General features: G+C 43.9%; 1 long non-coding RNA gene across 5 annotated transcripts in view; it reads right to left on the bottom strand.

The window, feature by feature from the left end:
• LOC106970553 (uncharacterized) overlaps positions 1–17,500 on the bottom strand; it is a 238,579-nt gene that overhangs the window by 153,012 nt on the left and 68,067 nt on the right. Inside the window, exon 2 of one of the 5 annotated variants that reach the window (XR_008294582.1) lies at positions 7,510–7,824. The exons of the other annotated variants lie outside the window; for them this stretch is intronic. This is a non-coding gene — a long non-coding RNA (uncharacterized LOC106970553). The remainder of the gene's footprint in view (positions 1–7,509; positions 7,825–17,500) is intronic. 5 annotated transcript variants of the gene reach the window in all.

Raw genomic sequence — 17,500 nt, forward strand, 5'->3', positions numbered from 1 at the left:
GGAATAGGAATACTCACCATGGAGGCTGCTGTCAGAATTAATAATTGCCTTGGTGCAAAATGCACTCAAGTGGCATAAACCAAACTAAGGATTTTATAAAAGGAATTGGGGAAACCTCACAGGCCACTAAGAACTTGGTCTCCTAAGAAACTTGAACCAGGAAGCCATCAAAAATCAAGACTGAAGGCACCTGGCTGGCTTGGTTGGTGGAGCACGTGATTCTTGATCTTGGGGTTGTGACTTCAAGCCTTACTTAAAAGCAAACCTTTAGGAGCACCCGGGTGGCTCAGTCCATTAAGCATCTGACTCCTGATTTCGGCTCAGGTTATGATATCAGTGTTGTGAGACCAAGCCCCACATCAAGCTTCACACTGAGCATGGAGCCTGCTTAAGATTTGAAAAAGAATGAAAAAGAAAGAAAGAAAGAAAAGAAAGAAAGGAAGGAAGGAAGGAAGGAAGGAAGGAAGGAAGGAAGGAAGGAAGGAAGGGAGAAAGAAAAAAAGAAAAGGAAAGGAAAGGAAGAAAAGAAAAGAAAAGAAAAGAAAAAATAAAGGAAGAAAGAAAGTCTTTTCTTTTTTTTTTAACTGGGCTTCACATCCAGTGTGGAGCCCAACGCAGGACTTGAACTCATGACCCTGAGATCAAGACCTGAGCTGAGATCAAGAGTCAGACACTTAACTGTTGAGCCACCCAGGCACCTCTAAAATAAAATCTTTAAAAAAAAACCAAGACAGATTCTTCCTGGCATACGTGTAATGAACAGCGAGGTGGGGGGATTGTTTAAAATTATTGATTCATAGAAAATCAAGATTTTGCATCATATTTTAAAGGTAATCCATTAGAGTCACTTCATTATTTGCAAAATAACATTTTTGTAAAGGAGAATTAATTTGAATATCAAATAGTACCCTAGCTGGTAGAGTTGAAAAGTAGTTTAATGATCACAAGCTAAAAGCACAAAATCAACCTCCTGTAACAAATTCAGTTTATGACCTTAGGAGGACAAATAGTCTTTTCTACAACAAACATTTGAACAAATATAGTTTCCTAGAACACATTTTTTGAACCTCAGGATTATAATAAATAACCGAGTCCTAGGGAGTCTTAAAACAAATTTTAAATTGTATAGGCAAGTGATTTCCTATGTTATAGATAAAACTGGAAAGAGGGGCACCTGGGTGGCTCATTCGGTTAAGCGTCCAACTCTTGCTTTCAGCTCAGGTCATGATCTCATGGTTTGTGAGAATGGGCCCTGTGTCAGGCTCCATGCTGAGCATGGAACCTGCTTGGGATTCTCTCTCTCTCTCTCTCTCTCTCTCTCTGTCAAAAATAAAAAAATAATAATAAAATAAAATTGGAAAGCAAGTGAATTCTTTGTTGACAGGAGATCAAATTATATATAAACTTGACTAAATTCTTTATAGTGCCTGTCTTAATAATATTCATTGGTCTTCTTTATTACTCTGAAGGGATGATTCTCAGCCCTGGATGCACATTAGAATCAATTGGCTATTTCAAAAAAAATACCAGGACCGCACCCAAAAAGTCTGATAAGATCAGTATGGAATAAGGACTGATGTGTATGAGGGACAACAAGGAGACCATCATGGGGGGAGCAGTGAGTCATGATGAGAAGGACAGGCGATGCAGTCACTGGATAAAGAGGCCAGCTCATGTAGGTTTTGTATGCCAACGTGATTTTACTCTAGATTTTACTCTAAAAAAATAGGGAGCTGGGGGGGGGTGCAGGGGGCACTTGGCTGTAAGCCACATAAACCCAACTCAAATCAACCCAAGCAAGACTGAGAAAGTATTGGCTCTTCTAAATCTGTGGACGGGGCTGATACGGTTCAACATTATTCATTCTCTCTCTCTCTTCCCTCACATGCTTGCTCTGATGAAGCAAGCTGTCCTGTGGAGAGACCATCAAAGCAAGGAGCTGAGGGCAGCCTCTGGCCAACAGCCAGGTAGGAACCGAGGGGCCGTCGGCCCAACAACTCTGAAAGAATTGAATCTTGTCAACAATCACGTGAGCTTGGATGGGGTTCCTCCCCACATCCTTCCCTGAGATGACTGGACTCCCAGGAGACACCTCTACTGCAGCCTGTGAGAGACCCTGAGCCAGAGGCCCCAGGTGACCTACACCCAGACTCTCCACCCACGGGTACTCTGTGCCGTTTGAAGCTGCTAAGTTTGGGGGTAGTTAGACAGTAATAGAAAACGAATACAGTGACTTAGACCAGGATGGGGATGGTAAGGATGAAGAGAAATGGGCAAATTTCAAGTATATTTTGGAGGCCAAGAGGATAGGTCTTAGAGATGAGCTGAATGGTGAGGAACTGGTAATGAACACCAGAATTATGCCTCCAGAAAGTGTGGCTGCCCCTTGCTGAGACGGAAAGGAATGAGAGATGAATGCGTTTGAAGGAGAGAAAGGAGCTCTCTTCCAACACTTTAGTGGGAGGTGCCTGAAGACATCCAGGCGGGTGGCGAGCAGGCGTGGTGAGCTGAGCCCGCCTGGAGCCCAGAGGAGAAGGGAAGCCACCCTGCCTCAGTTCCCTTTGCCACTGCTCTCAGGAAAGCTTTCTAGAACTGAAGTGAGGCCGCCCCCCCAGGCAGACCACATATAGATACCTGATCTAAACTGCGCCAGTTCACCCCATTTGGGAACTGAAACTCAGAAACGCTAGGCATCTCTGTTGGCCCTTAAATCAGAGCAAGCTGGAGCCTCCACTTAGGTGAGCGTCTTTAGCCACAGACAGCCGCAACATTGCTGAGAGAATCAAGTAGAAGTGCCAAAAGAGAAACCCAGGCGGTAAACATGTGTTCCCCCCCCCCCCCGCCACCCCAAGCAAGAGAAAGGCAGGGGAGAGACTGCCTTGGTCCCTGCTGACCCATCTGAGCTCCAGTGGCACTTTCTGCCTGGGAGTCCCATTAGACAACCACACTTCCTAACAACAAATCCACCTTTGTTCTTAAGCTACTTTGATGGGTTTCTGTTCCTTGCAACCACAAGAGTGGTATGAATAGTTATGTATTTGCACCTGCACATCAGGATTGCCGTGATGATGACCAAATACGAACATGTATTTGGAAGTGTCCTATAAACTGTAAAGCACTATGCAAACAAACAAACAAACAACAAAAACCCAGCTACCATCATTACTTTAGTTATGCTTAATCCTACTCTTTTAAAAATATCTCAAGATTCACTGAGTACTTGTAATGTCCAAACTTCAAATGCTGGAAAAGCCATAGAAGAGTAGACCAGAGATCTAGAACTGTGCTAACACAAGAGCCACAGGCCACAGGCAGCTCTGAAGTTTAAATGAGAGAAAACTCAAAATTCCCAGTTGCACGAGCCACATTCGAAAGTGCTCAGTAGTCACACGTGGCCATGTGGCCACCAACTGGACATTGAATATATAAAAAACTCCCATCGTCACAGAATGGATGGTTTTATTGGGGAAAGCAAATCAACCGGGATTGTGTTCCCACTCAAATCCAAATTTGTAAATAAATCTTTTTTAAAATCTATCATTTTTGAGCTTACCTGGACAGTTTTACTTATATGTACCTTTACAGCCTGTACCATTGGTGTGAGTAAAAATCCCACGCAGGTCCTACCCCATGTGTGAAAGCACTTCTTTTGTTTTGACCTCGTTCTAACTTAAACAAATGTCATCATATTCTAGGTTTCCAGCTGCATGAGATTCACCAGCTCCGCCAGGTGGCATCTGAGATTGGGAGTACAGCCGGACTACACTTCTTTCAGAAATCAGACTCATCTTTTCACCAAAAGTGAGCCTTCCTCCGCATCCATTCAAAGTGCTCACAGTGAGGAACTCTGTCACCATGCAACAAAGACAGGGCGATGGAAATGACTACTTAAGAAACTGATAAGCCAGCCACAAAGAGGTGTTGGAGTCATGGTAGAGCCCCATTTCATCCAAAACTATTCAGTTTTGACAAGCATCAAATCCTTTTCAGAAGATGATATGAATATTAGAAGCTACATTTTACTGAGCACTTACTATATTGGATCTATTGTGATAAGTGCTTTAACAAGTCTTTTTTTACTTTTTTTAATGTTTATTTATTTTTGAGAGAGAGAGAGAGACAGAGCGTGAGCAGGGGAGGGGTAGAGAGAGAGGGGAGTGAGAGGGAGACACAGAATCTGAAGTAGGCTCCAGGCTCTGAGCTGTCAGCACAGAGCCTGATGCGGGGCTTGAACTCACGGACCACGAGATCATGACCTGAGCTGAAGTCGGACGCTCAACCGACTGAGCCACCCAGGCGCCCCATGATAAGTGCTTTAAATGTGTTACCTCAATCTTCACAGCTATTGTGAGAGGTAGTTATCGTCTCCACTTTAGAGACGAGGGTGCTGATCTCAAAAAGATTCATAACTTGTCCAAATTCACACAGTAAATGGTAGAGCCAAGAATCCCACCAAGAGTCTGATTCCAGAACCGGCAAGAAAAATCACTAAACCAAACTAACATTCTCCTGTCTTGTAATAATGATAAATAAAACCGTAGATCATAAAATCAGGGACTCTGATCTATCTATATGTATACAATGCCTTATACTAAAGTTTATAAAAGTTTCACGACCAAACAAATTATCAACTATTGGCAGTATTGTCCCTTCACTCAAACCCAAGCAGTAGGACAAATCCACAATAAAACTCTGATTAAGTCTCTTTTTATGGGGCATCTGGGTGGCTCAGTCGGTTAAGCATCCAACTTAGGCTCAGGCTGTGATCTCACCGTTCGTGAATTTGAGCCCCGCGTGGGGCTCTGTGCTGTCAGCACAGAGCCCACTTTGGATCCTCTGCCCCTCCCCTGCTGGTTCTCTCTCTCAAAAAAAAAAAAAAAAAAAAAAAGTCTCCTTTTATAACAGCAGGTGGTCATGATTTTCTTTTTTCTTTCTTGCTTCCTTTTTTCTATCCTGAGGGGAATCATCTGCAAGTGTTTGGTTTAAAGGTTCAAAAATAACATCCACAACTTTGAACAATGGGTTAAAGGAGTTGTCTACAGATGAAATGAACAAAGGAACACGTTATTGAAAAATATTTAAACAAAAATTCCTTCCAGCAATTTTCTTGGGGAAAGTCAATACTGTGACTTAATCTGTTCACCCAAAGCCTACTCATTTAACATTTTACCTCTGTATATGTGTTTTACATAGTTTTCAAAATGCCCTCATATTCAGTACTTCTGGCATTTCATTGCCTCTCTTTCCTTCTCTATAAAAGGAGGCAATGAAGTGCTTATCTCAGTATCTGGTCCATAGTTAAGGGCTAGATATGTGGGGCTTTAATGATAGTGCTGTTAATCATACAATCATTCATTCATTCAACGGGCACCAAGGTGGAATAGAGCAAAATGAAATTCAGTATTCCATCTACCTGTGATTCTAAAGACCCAGTGGAGAATCCAGAATATCTATATATAGGAGCAGTACCCTAGCTGGAAGTAGAAGACAGGACTCTTGTCCAGAAGCAGTTATGAGTAAGGGAAGCTGACGGACTGCAGAGGGAACTAAAACCATCCTTGCACTGCCGTCACCTGGTCCTTTTAGGCAAGGCAAGTGCTGTTACCATTATCTGACAGACGGGAACTTTGGAACTGGCAGAGCTTAAGAGACTTCTCAAAATTACAAGATTAAGGGACGGGAAATCAGACTCCCTAGAAGACACTGAGTTGCAGTAGGGTACAGGCTCTGCCCATCTTGTTTAATATCTACCTCAGGGCATGGCACACAATGGGTACTCGTCCTAGATCAGGCTCCCATGAAGCAAAGCCTCAAACGGGGATTCTAATGCCATGAATAATGGAGGAAGGGAGTGACAGAAACAAGACAGACGAGCAGAAGAGGGTGGGTGGATATGGATTCATCAGAAGCCTAGGCTCGTTCTGATCCCACAGGGCATATAAGTGACATCACAGAGTTATCCAACTTGAGTCATGGGGCCAGCCTTTTGGATACACTCTCTACTGGCAGTGGGCTGCCCTGAGCGAGGTGGGGGGGGGGGGGGCAAGCATAACCTCCCAGGCATTTCCAAACACTATTGGCAGAGCTCAATTCCCTGTAAGAGAATTCCTACACTCACAATTCCCTACACCCACAGCAGCTGGGGGGTGGGTGCCTTGACCTCTCCAGTGGGATCTGGGTGGGAAAACAATAACGTCCAGAACAGTGCTCAATAAATATTTGTTGGATGAATGACTCCTAACTAGAACAGAATTCTAGTCTCTCCATATGCTTTCCCTATACATACCCTTTCTATACAAGACAGGACTTTCATCCTGCAAAAATTTCATAATCATGGTCTCTAATTCAGGAGCCTTCCCCAGTACAATTCAACAGTATTGAGCACAACTCAGCTGGCAAGGGTCACATCTAACTGGGTCTAATTACCACTTTGGAAGAGGAAGGACATAGCTGTTGAGGTTTTAAGCTGCAAAATAATACCTTCACCCATCAGCCAAGGCCACTACAAATTAATGGTTGCACTGGGGTTTTATCTGGCAACTAGATAAAGCCAATTCATGTCAAGGGACCAGAGACATAACATAAAAATTCCCTTGGATTTTTATCTCCCAGAGACGGTATTTGCTTCTCACATTCTTGTACTGCCCCTGGGCTGAGAACTCAAGCTGGGGACCAATATACCTTTCATACAAAGTCGATATTAAAGCAAGAATGTGTGGTATAATCATTACCGGCAGAAGGAGCCGAGCCAGGTCTTTGTACCTTTTCCTTTTAATTACACCCATTCTCCACTCAGCTCACAAATGCCCTGTCTTCCTTGTTGGAGCTTCTACCCAGCCTCCTCCTGCCATTAGGCTGTTCCTCTTTGTCCCAAAAAGTGGCTGTAAGTGGGAAGGTAGACTTGCAGAGGGAGGGTTATGATGCAGTCCTTTCCAAAAAGGAGAGATATGATTCACTCTCCACACTGCAGCCAGACCAAGCATCTGCAAAACTGCTGATGTCACTCTCAGGCTGAAAACCCTTCGATCTTGGGTTTTAAGAATGAGTAATCTTTACTGGATTCCATAGGCCTGATGTAAGGTGGGCCTTACCTGCTTTCCCTCACTCACTACCCTCCAGCCACATTGACACTCTTTCAGTTTCTCAAACATGCTGTTCTCCATCTTGCCACAGGACCTTTGCATATGCTGATCCCTCAGCTAGAATGGTCTCACCTCCAGGTACTCTTTCAGATCAGACCTTAAATGGTATTTCTCTGGCTCCTGTGTCTAATCCAGATTTGTTCTGGGTTGTCCCCATACTTTTTATTCATAGCACATTATAATTTGTTACTACAGTTTTTTTTAATGTGTTCTCTAAAGCAGATGTGCCAGAAGAAAGCTCTTATTTTGATGACTATCAAATGCCTATACTTATTTTTCAATCAGTTCTTGGCTCAATGTGGGGAAAGAGCCCATGCCCTCACTTTAGACATGGGTAAACTGAAGCCATGGAAGAAACAATATTTACCTGAGTTCATGTGGTTGGTTGGTTGGTCGGTCGGTCGGTTGGTTTTTTAAGGAAGTATTGGCAGTTATCCTTTGAAATATTCAACCCTTCTGCAAACATCCTGTGTTACCCTCATCTTAACTCTGGGAATTACTGTCTTCCAGATTTATTGCCCACCAGGGAAGAGTGAAACTGAGTGAAGAAACACATGGAAACCTTGTATGGGTCTGCAGATCTTGCTGACATCATCACCAATCTCTTCCATGAATTTCTTCCTTGAACTCCTGAAGTCATCAGATTTCCCATTCTCACTCCCTCCTGTATTACATAGCATATCTTTAAAAATCATATAAAATAAAATAATTGGTCAACATAATGACAATATAGCTAGCCTTTGTTCAGCACTTACTGTAATGTGGCAAGTATCATGCTGAGCATATAACCTGTCTTAATCTCTTGCCCCACAGCAAGAGCTCTATAGGGCAGGCTGAGCGGATGCTGCTCTTTTCAGGGGGAATAGTGTCTTGCCCAGTGTCGCACAGCTGGTGAGTATGACAGCCTGGTTTTATGCCCAGCTACGTCTGCCTCAAAAGTCCATGGACTCTCCATCATATCATGACACTCTGATGTGCCCAGTCCAGGACTGGCACAGAGCCCTTGATCCAATGAGCCACAAGAATGTTCTAGAAGCCCCCCCCCAACACACACACACACTGACAACAGTCTTCCCAGGATATGTGTCTGCCCTCACGAGCCAAAGTACTCTAGTAGAGCAAGCATCAACCTAGTAGAAATTGAAGGGGTGCAAGGCAAAATCTAATAGCCTTTGTTGAAAATCATCAAAGACACACAAACCCATGTAAAATAAAGGAGCTCCCTGTGTAACCAATGTTCACTGGCTTTTTGACTGCTTGAGCATCCATTCCAACATCCTCTTTTTACAGTGATGCTCATTTACGATTTTGAGGCTTTAAACATTTTTTTTTTACTTTGCATACAGTAAAATTCTTCGTGGTATACAGTTCTATGGGTGTAGAGCACCATAGAGACCATAGCACCTGATTAGAGAGCTGGAACTTTCAGCCCCACCCCTGACCTTCAGAGAGGGGAGGGGGCCGGAGATGGAGTTCAATCACAAATGGCCAATCATGCCTATGTATTGGAACCTTGATTTGAAAAAACCCTAAACAAGAGGGTTTGGAGGACTTCCCAGTTGAAGAGCACACTCAGGTGCCAGAAGTGTGGCAGACTCCATTTGCACAGGAACAGAGGCCCCTGCACTCAGGACCCCCAGACCTTGCCCTATCTCTCTTCATCTGGCTGTTCATCTGCCTTTATGATAAACTGTAAGAGTAAGGATAGCACTTTGCTGAGTTCTTTGAGTCCTTCTAGCACATTATTGGAACTGAAAGTGGGGGAGGGAACCCCTGCATTTTTTCCAAGTTTATTTATTTATTTTGAGAGAGAGAGAGCAAGTGCGAACACCAGGGGAGGGGCAGAGAGAAAGAGAATCCCAAGCAGGTTCTGTGCTCTCAGCATAGAGTCTGATGTGGGGCTTGAACTCATGAACAGTGAGATCATGCTCTGAGCCAAGACCAAGAGTCAGATGCTTAACCAACTGAGCCACCTGGGTGCCCTGGGAACTCCTGAATTTAAAACTGGCCAGGCAAAACTGAAGGTAGCCTGGGGACTCCCATTTGTGATTGAAGTGGGGGCATTAACCTGTAGGGTCTTTGGTAACTACGGGTAGATAGTATGATAATTGAATTGCATTACTGGATGCCAGCTGGAGTCAGAGAATCAAACTGGTGTTGGAATGACTATTGGCTTAGGGCTGCAAAGACATCTCACACGTGCCTAATCTGGAAGAGGCATGTTTTGTACTGTCGAGAGAAGCATGAAAGCAGAGGTGGGCACTGTAAACACTGGGCAACCAGAGGAACAGTTTCAATCCTGGGCGTGTCTCTACTTATGTAACTATGGGCAAATCATACAACCTCACCCGGGCTCAGTTCATTCCTTGATAAACTGGGAATAATAATAACAATAATAATACTATGGGTTCCATACAGCTGTTTGAGACTTGAAGAGGTTAGTAGACCTACAGGGTTCAGGACACGCCAGGGGCATAGTAAACCCTCAATAAAAGTGGGTGGTTTTCAGTGTTATTCCTCTTGTTTCTTCCAATTCATTCCCTCTTGAAATTTACCAGAGTAGGTTTCTTCTACCTGAAGCAGAAACACCCGATTGATACCCCTGCGTCTTTCCTTTGAGCAGAGAGAATGTGATTAGCTAAGCAAGAATGAGATCCTGGGGGGAGGTGAGTTTCTCCAGACAGACAAGATTCCACAGATGTTAGAAGGAGTAAGAAGGAGGAAAGGAGGGAGATCCAGACACACTGTGGTTCCCACAAGGACAGGAGAGACACTCTCCAGCCTCTGCTGGACCAGAAGGCACACTGGTTCAGTCATATGCCTGGGCTCCCGAAGAATATGCTGAGTCTTGGGCAGTGCTTCCAGCCCAGGGACCCACTGGAATCATCCAAGCGGCTCTACGGTATTCCGGTACCTGCATCCAGCCTCGGAGATTCTGACTTCATTAGTTTGGGAGGATGTCCACGGAAGAGGGATTTTTAAAAGCTCCCCAGGAGATGCAAAGGTGCTGCCAGGGTTGAAAACCTCCATCTGAGAGGAGGGAGCCAGAGGGCCACCCCGCTGGTATTCACCTCTTCAGAGAAGGGCTCTTGGACTTTAATGAGCACATGAGTCATCTTGTCAAAATGTAGATTCTAGTTCAGTAGGTCCTGGGCAGGGCCTGGGACTCTGCATTTCTCACACGCTACCAGGTGATGCTGATGCTGCAGCTCAAGGACTACACATTGGGTAGCAAGAGCCGAAGTGAAGGCTGTGGGTGTTGCAGGCCGTCGCACGAACACCTCGTATTGCAGCCCCCTTGTCCCTCACAGGGGCCGGCCCGAATGCAGGACACCTGCTGCTTTCGGTTAATCTGCTCAGAACACCTGGGCCTTCCCACAATTTCAAGTCACCCCACTTCTGCCCATTGGGTGGCAGAAGGCATTCTCGGGGCAGAGAAGGAAACAGACTGTGGCTCGGGGCCACCCCATGATGCTCCCCCAGCCCCAAATGCAGTCTGAGACCTCCTAGCCCAGTTGCTTACACTCACCCGTTTCTGCCCAGAGCCCAACTCTGTGCACAGAGCGTCCTCTCGGAATCAACTCACTGAGCCCTCCCCGCCTTTCCTCTGCACCTGAGGCAATTATTACTTGTCATAAACAAGAACTGCCAGCTGTGAGTAGCATCAGCTCGCTGTTCTTAAAATGCCTTCTAAACGGTTCTCTCAGAGAATTCTCCAACCCGAGATGGTTCTGCCCAGCCAATCACAGTGTGGTCCTGGGCCCATGTTTTGATAAGATAATCTGTCACTGTCAGTCAGAGATGCAGGGCTCTGACTGCAGGGAGGGGAGACTGAAGGAGAGAGCCTCCTCCCTCTCTGGAACTAGGGCTGATTGCTGACTCTCCCAGAATCCTGTCCCTGGAGAGGCTGTAAAAAATGTCAACCGACAGGATGAAACCCTCTGTTTCTCAAACACCTGTAGGCCCCTCCCCACCACAGCCTTACTTATGCCCATTTCTTGTTTGTCTCCCAAGCACCATTCAGAGGGAAGGCGGACGCCCTCTAGTAATGAATTACATGTGAAACCAAGATGGGGGGCATTTGGAGGGATAATGAGAGGCCATCTGTGGTGGTCAGCCTTGAAGATGGCCCCCAATTAGCCCCACCTCCTGATAGTCTCACCCTTCCCCATGGCACCAGAGTTGGTCTACAGGGTAAGTACAATATGGGCACCTGCTCTCACTCCTTAGTCACTCCCTCGGTGCCATCACTCACTCACAGCATTTTGAGGACAATGAGGTAGCCGATGGGGAGACCCGCATCAACAGGGACTAAGGCTTGCCAGCGGCCATGTGAATGAGCTTAGAGGCAGATTCTACCCTAGTGGAGCCTTGATTGGGTTGCAGCCCGGGACAGCAGCTTGGCTGCAACCATATAAGCCAGAAGCACCCAGCTAACCTGCTCCTGGATTCCTGACACCAGAAGCTGTGAGATCATCAACATTTGTTGTTTTAAGCTTTTCCACTGGGGTTGATTTGTTACACAGCAATAGATAACTCACACACCATTCAAACCAGACCAAACCATTAATACAGTGTGGGTTCTTCTATGGCAAGAGGCAGTACCAATCACTACAAGAGGTAGTCATGGTAATAATAATAACAATAATAATAATAATTAATAATAATAATAATAATAATAATAATAATGGCAGCTAACATTTACATAAGCCCTATTTGGAGCCAGGCACCGTTCTGAGCACTTTGCATGCATTAACTCATGTAATCCTTCAGCTACCTATTATTGTTATTATTATTATCCCTGTCCATGCACTCCAGCTATCAGGAACATGTCTGGAAAGGTGGGTTGCAACAAATAAGACCACATACCATGGGGAACTGTGGTGCATCTCAGAGTGTTACCGGATGCGGGTTTGCTCTGTGCTGCGTGCCATCAGAAAGCAGTCCATCCACGCCTGGAGTCAGGAGACACAGACTGGGGCTACAGCTGTCACTGGGAAAGAAGCAGCACTGCTCCCGTTGCTCAGAATGTTTGCTGTTTCCGTGGTTTGCACGGCACCCTCACTTTCGTGCTCAGACGCGATGACAGAGCACTTTTATTTTTGTCTCGTGTCATAACCCTGAGCACGAAGTCTTCTCATACGTGGTCCTGTGAAACCGCTCAAGTGGGGAACACCACAGCCTGGCTGCTGGTACCGGGCCAGCCACCAGCTGATCACGGCGTGTCTTCCTTTCTCATCCCCATTTGACAGATGGAAAAATTGAGGCCAAAATAAGTCAGGTAGTTAAAATGTAATGGTTGAAAAAACTTTAGAGCAGAGCTTCTCAAACTATCAGTAGTTTCGAGCCAGTTTGGTTTCGGTTTTGGTTTGCGTGTTTTCCAATCCACTGTGAGCCGAGATTTTCATAACATACAATATACATGAATTGTTAGAATAATGATCACGTATTTAGATGTTGCATCACAGTCAAGTTGCTAGAAGAGTTTCTAACCATGTACTCTCAATTTATGTATTGTCTGGCCAAAGACAAATAAAATGGGTCTCATAGCAGTACATGTCTACAGAGCCTGCTTTGAGCACCTTTGTAGAGGTTGTCTTGATGGAAGGTTCCTCAAACTACATGCATTCGTGCACCTTCAGTTTTGCCATGATTGGATAGCACCTCCGGTATTATTTACTTCACGTTAAATGTCCTCCTCCTTTATCACCCCCCACCTATTAGAACAGCCACTATCAAAAGAGCAAAACAGTGTTGGCAAAAGTGTTTCCAAAAATTGGAAACCAGGTGCACTGTTCATAGGAAAATAAAATGCTGCAGCTGCTTAGTATAAATGTTATCTTGAGAAGTTAATAGAGTTATCATACAATCCAGCAATCGAACTTCTAGGTATTTACTCAAAGAACACAAAGCAGGATGTCAAAAAGATATTTGCACCCTCATGTCCACTGCAGCATTATTCACAATAGCCAAGTAGAAGCAACCCTAATGTCCATCAACAGATGAATGGATAAAGTTTGGTACATACATGCAATCAAATGTTATGCAGCCTTAAAAAAAGAAAGAAATCTTGTCACATGATACAGTGTAGATGAGCCAAATGAAATATGGCATATGAATATGCCAAATGAAATAAGCTAGTCACAAAAGGACAAATACTGTATAATTCCACTCACTTGAAGTCCCTAAAGTAGTGAAAATCATAGAAAAGAATAAAGGTGGTTTCCAAGGGCTGGGGGAAGGAGAAATTAATGTTTGGTATTTCAGAGTTTCAACTATACAAGATTAAAAAGTTCTAGAAACCTGTTGCACAGCAATGTGACTATAATTAACAGTACTAAACTGTGCACTTGAAAATATTGAAGATGGTAAATTTAACATTATGTGCTTTTTCACCACAATTTTAAAGCAAAGAAAAAAAATTCTTCATCCCAAGCAATAGCAACCCCTATCATGTGTTGGGATGGCTTGTTTTTTTGTTTTGTTTTGTTTTGTTTTTAAAGTTTATTTATTTTGGGGCGCCTGGGTGGCTTGGTCGGTTAAGCGTCCGACTTTGGCTCAGGTCATGATCTCACAGCTTGTGAGTTCGAGCCCCACGTCGGGCTCTGTGCTGACAGCTCGGAGCCTGGAGCCTGCTTCTGATTCTGTGTCTCCCTCTCTCTCTGCCCCTCCCCCGTTCATGCTCTGTCTCCCTCTGTCTCAAAAATAAATAAACGTTTAAAAAAAATTTTAAGTTTATTTATTTTGAGACAGAGAGAAAGCATGGGCAGGGGAGGGGCAGAGAGAGAGGGAGAGACAGAATCCCAAGCAAGCTCCACGGAGCCTGCCACAGGGCTCCATCCCATGAACCGTAAGGTCACAACCTGAGCCGAAATCAAGAGGCCAATGCTTAACCGACTGAGCCACTCAAGCACCCCATGGTAGCTAGTTTTACATGTTTCTTTTTATATACAGTATTTTAAAATAAATTCATTATTGACAGAATGTAAAAATGTGTTTTCCATGTACCAATGAAAATCATTTTGCATACCACCTATGGAGCACATACCACACTTTGGGAAACACTGATCTTTGAACCTCCTATTGCTTCAATGCCTACGATCTGAGGCTGAGCAAGAGGAAACGTTCAGGACCACTCCTGCTTTCCAAGAGCTTGTGGTCAGATCGAACAGCTAAAATAACCCAAGGAGGGCAGTGGAGCTTAAAAGAAATCTTAAAAGAATGCCCAAAACCATATTGCCCAAAGCCATCTAAGGATTCATTTCAAAGGGCACCTGTGTGGATCACTCGGTTGAGTGTCCAACTCTTGATTTCGGCTCAGGTCATGATCTCACAGTTTGTGAGATTGAGCCCTGCATCAGGCTCTGTGCTGTCAACTCAGGATTCTCTCTCTCCCTCTCTATATGCCGCTTCCCCACTCATGCTCTCTCTCTCTCTCTCAAAATAAATAAACATAAAAAAAATAAAGATTCAGTGCAAAAAAAAAAAATCCAGTGCAAGACCAGATCTGTTTTGTTCAACGTTCTATACCAAGTAGCTGGCACGTGTCTTGCCCATAGTGGAATCTCAACTGATACTTGTTGGGTTCTATTAAATTACAATAAACAGCGACCAAGTAGCACAAATCAGTGAGGTACTAGACAGGGTTGCTAACCTGGGGTTTGTAGATGGACTTCAGAGGGTCCATGAACTTGAATGGGAAAATCCCCCATTTTGTGTAACCTCTAACTGATTGTCAGTATTTGCTTCCATCATAAATGTAGGCAACAAATCACAGTAATATTCATAGTATCTGTCACCAATATAAATCACGGATATTTTCATATCTCATTACAGTTGTTGTAGACATCTCAATATATTGTCTACATGCATCACTAATTGAAATTAAATAGTTATTAGACCCACCACTACATCTTGTTATTTAATGCATTAGTAGAGAGGCAATATTACTATCACAAAAATTTGGTGGTTTCTTTAGAAATTTTGATAACCACATTTTAGGATAATTACAAAAGAAATCTTTTGTAATTTTACACACCTTTATTTCTGCGTTTACTTTCTGTGTTGTTCTCTCAAGGACTCTATAGACCTCACTAGATGCCAGAGGTGTCCACAACATGCGTGCACGCACACACACACACACACACACACACACACACACACACACAGAAGCTTAAGACCTGCTGTTGGATTGACTCAATCTTCCCAGTGTAGCTGACAACGCACTGGGTTTCGGTGTAGCTGAAACAAACTGAACACGGAAGCAGCCCATTTCTGCCACCTTTTGGGAGGCAAACACCAACTCACTATCCCAGAGGGCAGTGAATTCACCAGTTAACAGTTGTATAGAGGAACCCCCTGATAACCATCAGGTTCAATGTCCCTGGCTGGCAAGGTCAAGGACTCAGAAAATTTGGTGTTGAGCAAAAACAAACTGACCTCACACCTGTAGGATTCAAAACACGGACTCTGGAGCTAGACTTCCCATGTTTGTATCCCAGTCCCAACAGTTAGGATCTGTGTGAGCTTGGGTAAGTTATTTCACCTGGATGGATCTCACTTTGCTCATTTGTAAAGCAGGAACCACAGAGCCTGATTGTGGTCGGCAGGAAATGGTCCTTTGAAGATGTCCAGGTTCTAATTCCTGGACCCTGTGAATCTGTAAGTTTCTATGGCAAAGAGGAACTAAGGCCACAGATGGAGTTCAGGTCAGCTAACCTTAAAATAGAAAGATTATTCTGGATTATCCAGGTGGACCCAATATAACCACAATATAACCTTAAATATGGAAGCAGGAGGAAGAAGAGAGTCAGAGATTTGAAGATGTGACACTGCCAGATGTGAAGATAGAAGAAGGGGCCACAAGCTGAGGAATGGCAAATGGTCTCTAAAATTTGGAAAAGGCAAGATTCTCTTTTAGAGGCTCCAGAAAAAGTGCAGCCTTGCCAACACCTTGATGTTAGCCAAGTGAGACCCAGTTTGGACATCTGGCCTACAGAACTGTAAGATAATAAATTTGTGTTGTTTTAAGCCATGAAGCTTGTGGCAAATTGTTACAGCATCAATAGGAAACTAACATACTATGTCAAAGGGGCTTGTGAGGATTAACAAATCAGTTAATTTATATAAAGCCCTTAGAACAGTCCCTAAAACACAATTGGTGTTATATATTATTAGTGTTATCGAAATGACAACTAAAAGTGAAAGAAATTAATCACTTCCAAAACAAACCAGGTCTGTTCAAATCAGCCCCTCGCTCTGTTTTAAAATCATGAACTAATATGGGCACCTGGGTGGCTCAGTCAGGCGAGAGTCCAACTTAGGCTCAGGTCATGATCTCGCGATTCATGAGTTTGAGCCCCACGCTGGGCTCTGTGCTGACAGCTCAGAGCCTGGAGTCTGCTTTGGATTCTGTGTCTCCCTCTCTCTCTGCCTCTCCTCTGTTTTTTCTCTCTCTCAAAAATTAAAATAAAATATTAAAAAATTTTTTTAATCATGGACTAATAATGAACTCATGGATCCAGGCATTAATCATACAGCAGCTAACATCACAAAACAAGACATAAACAGACATTAGGTGCCTCCTGATGGACAAACACATGGCCACTAATGAAGCAGTCTTGCCAAAAATGGGGGGAAGAAATCAGACAGAAACCTGATGAAACTTATGGATTCAACTACCAATGTACAGAAAACACGGAAGATAGAAGAACATGTCAAATAACACCACAGAGACATAATCAGCAATATCTAGACTCTGGGAAAGTCTACAGCAATGCTTCTCAAACTTTAAAGTGCATGTAAAACACCTGCGGATCTTGGTAAAATGTAGATTCTAAGCCAGTAGGTATAGAGTATGGCCTGACATTACATTTCTAACAAGCTGTCATGTGATGCTGATGCTCGTGACCCATGGACCATATTTTGAGTTTCCAGGCTCTGCAAGATATAATCCATTTTTTCTAGTAACAAAAGAATTGAAGGGGAAACCTACAGATTAAAAGATACACCAACCATTACATAGTTTTACATTTGGGTGAACTGGTAGAGAGATGGAGTCATTATCAAAGATCAGAAATGCAGCAGAGGAAATAATTTGATGAAGTTAATTATTTTAGTTTTTTAATTTTTTTATTATTTAAAAAAAAATTTTAATGTTTATTTATTTGAGAGAGAGACAGAGCATGAGCGGGGGAGGGACAGAGAGAGAGAGGGAGACACAGAATCTGAAGCAGGCTCCAGGCTCTGCCTGGTCAGCACAGAGCCTGATGCAGGGCTCGAACCCACGGACTGCAAGATCATGACCTGAGCCGAAGTCAGACGCTTAACAGACTGAGCCACCCAGGCGCCCCAAATAT

This window comes from Acinonyx jubatus, chromosome E3, assembly GCF_027475565.1.
Source record: "Acinonyx jubatus isolate Ajub_Pintada_27869175 chromosome E3, VMU_Ajub_asm_v1.0, whole genome shotgun sequence".
Lineage (NCBI taxonomy): Eukaryota > Metazoa > Chordata > Mammalia > Carnivora > Felidae > Acinonyx > Acinonyx jubatus.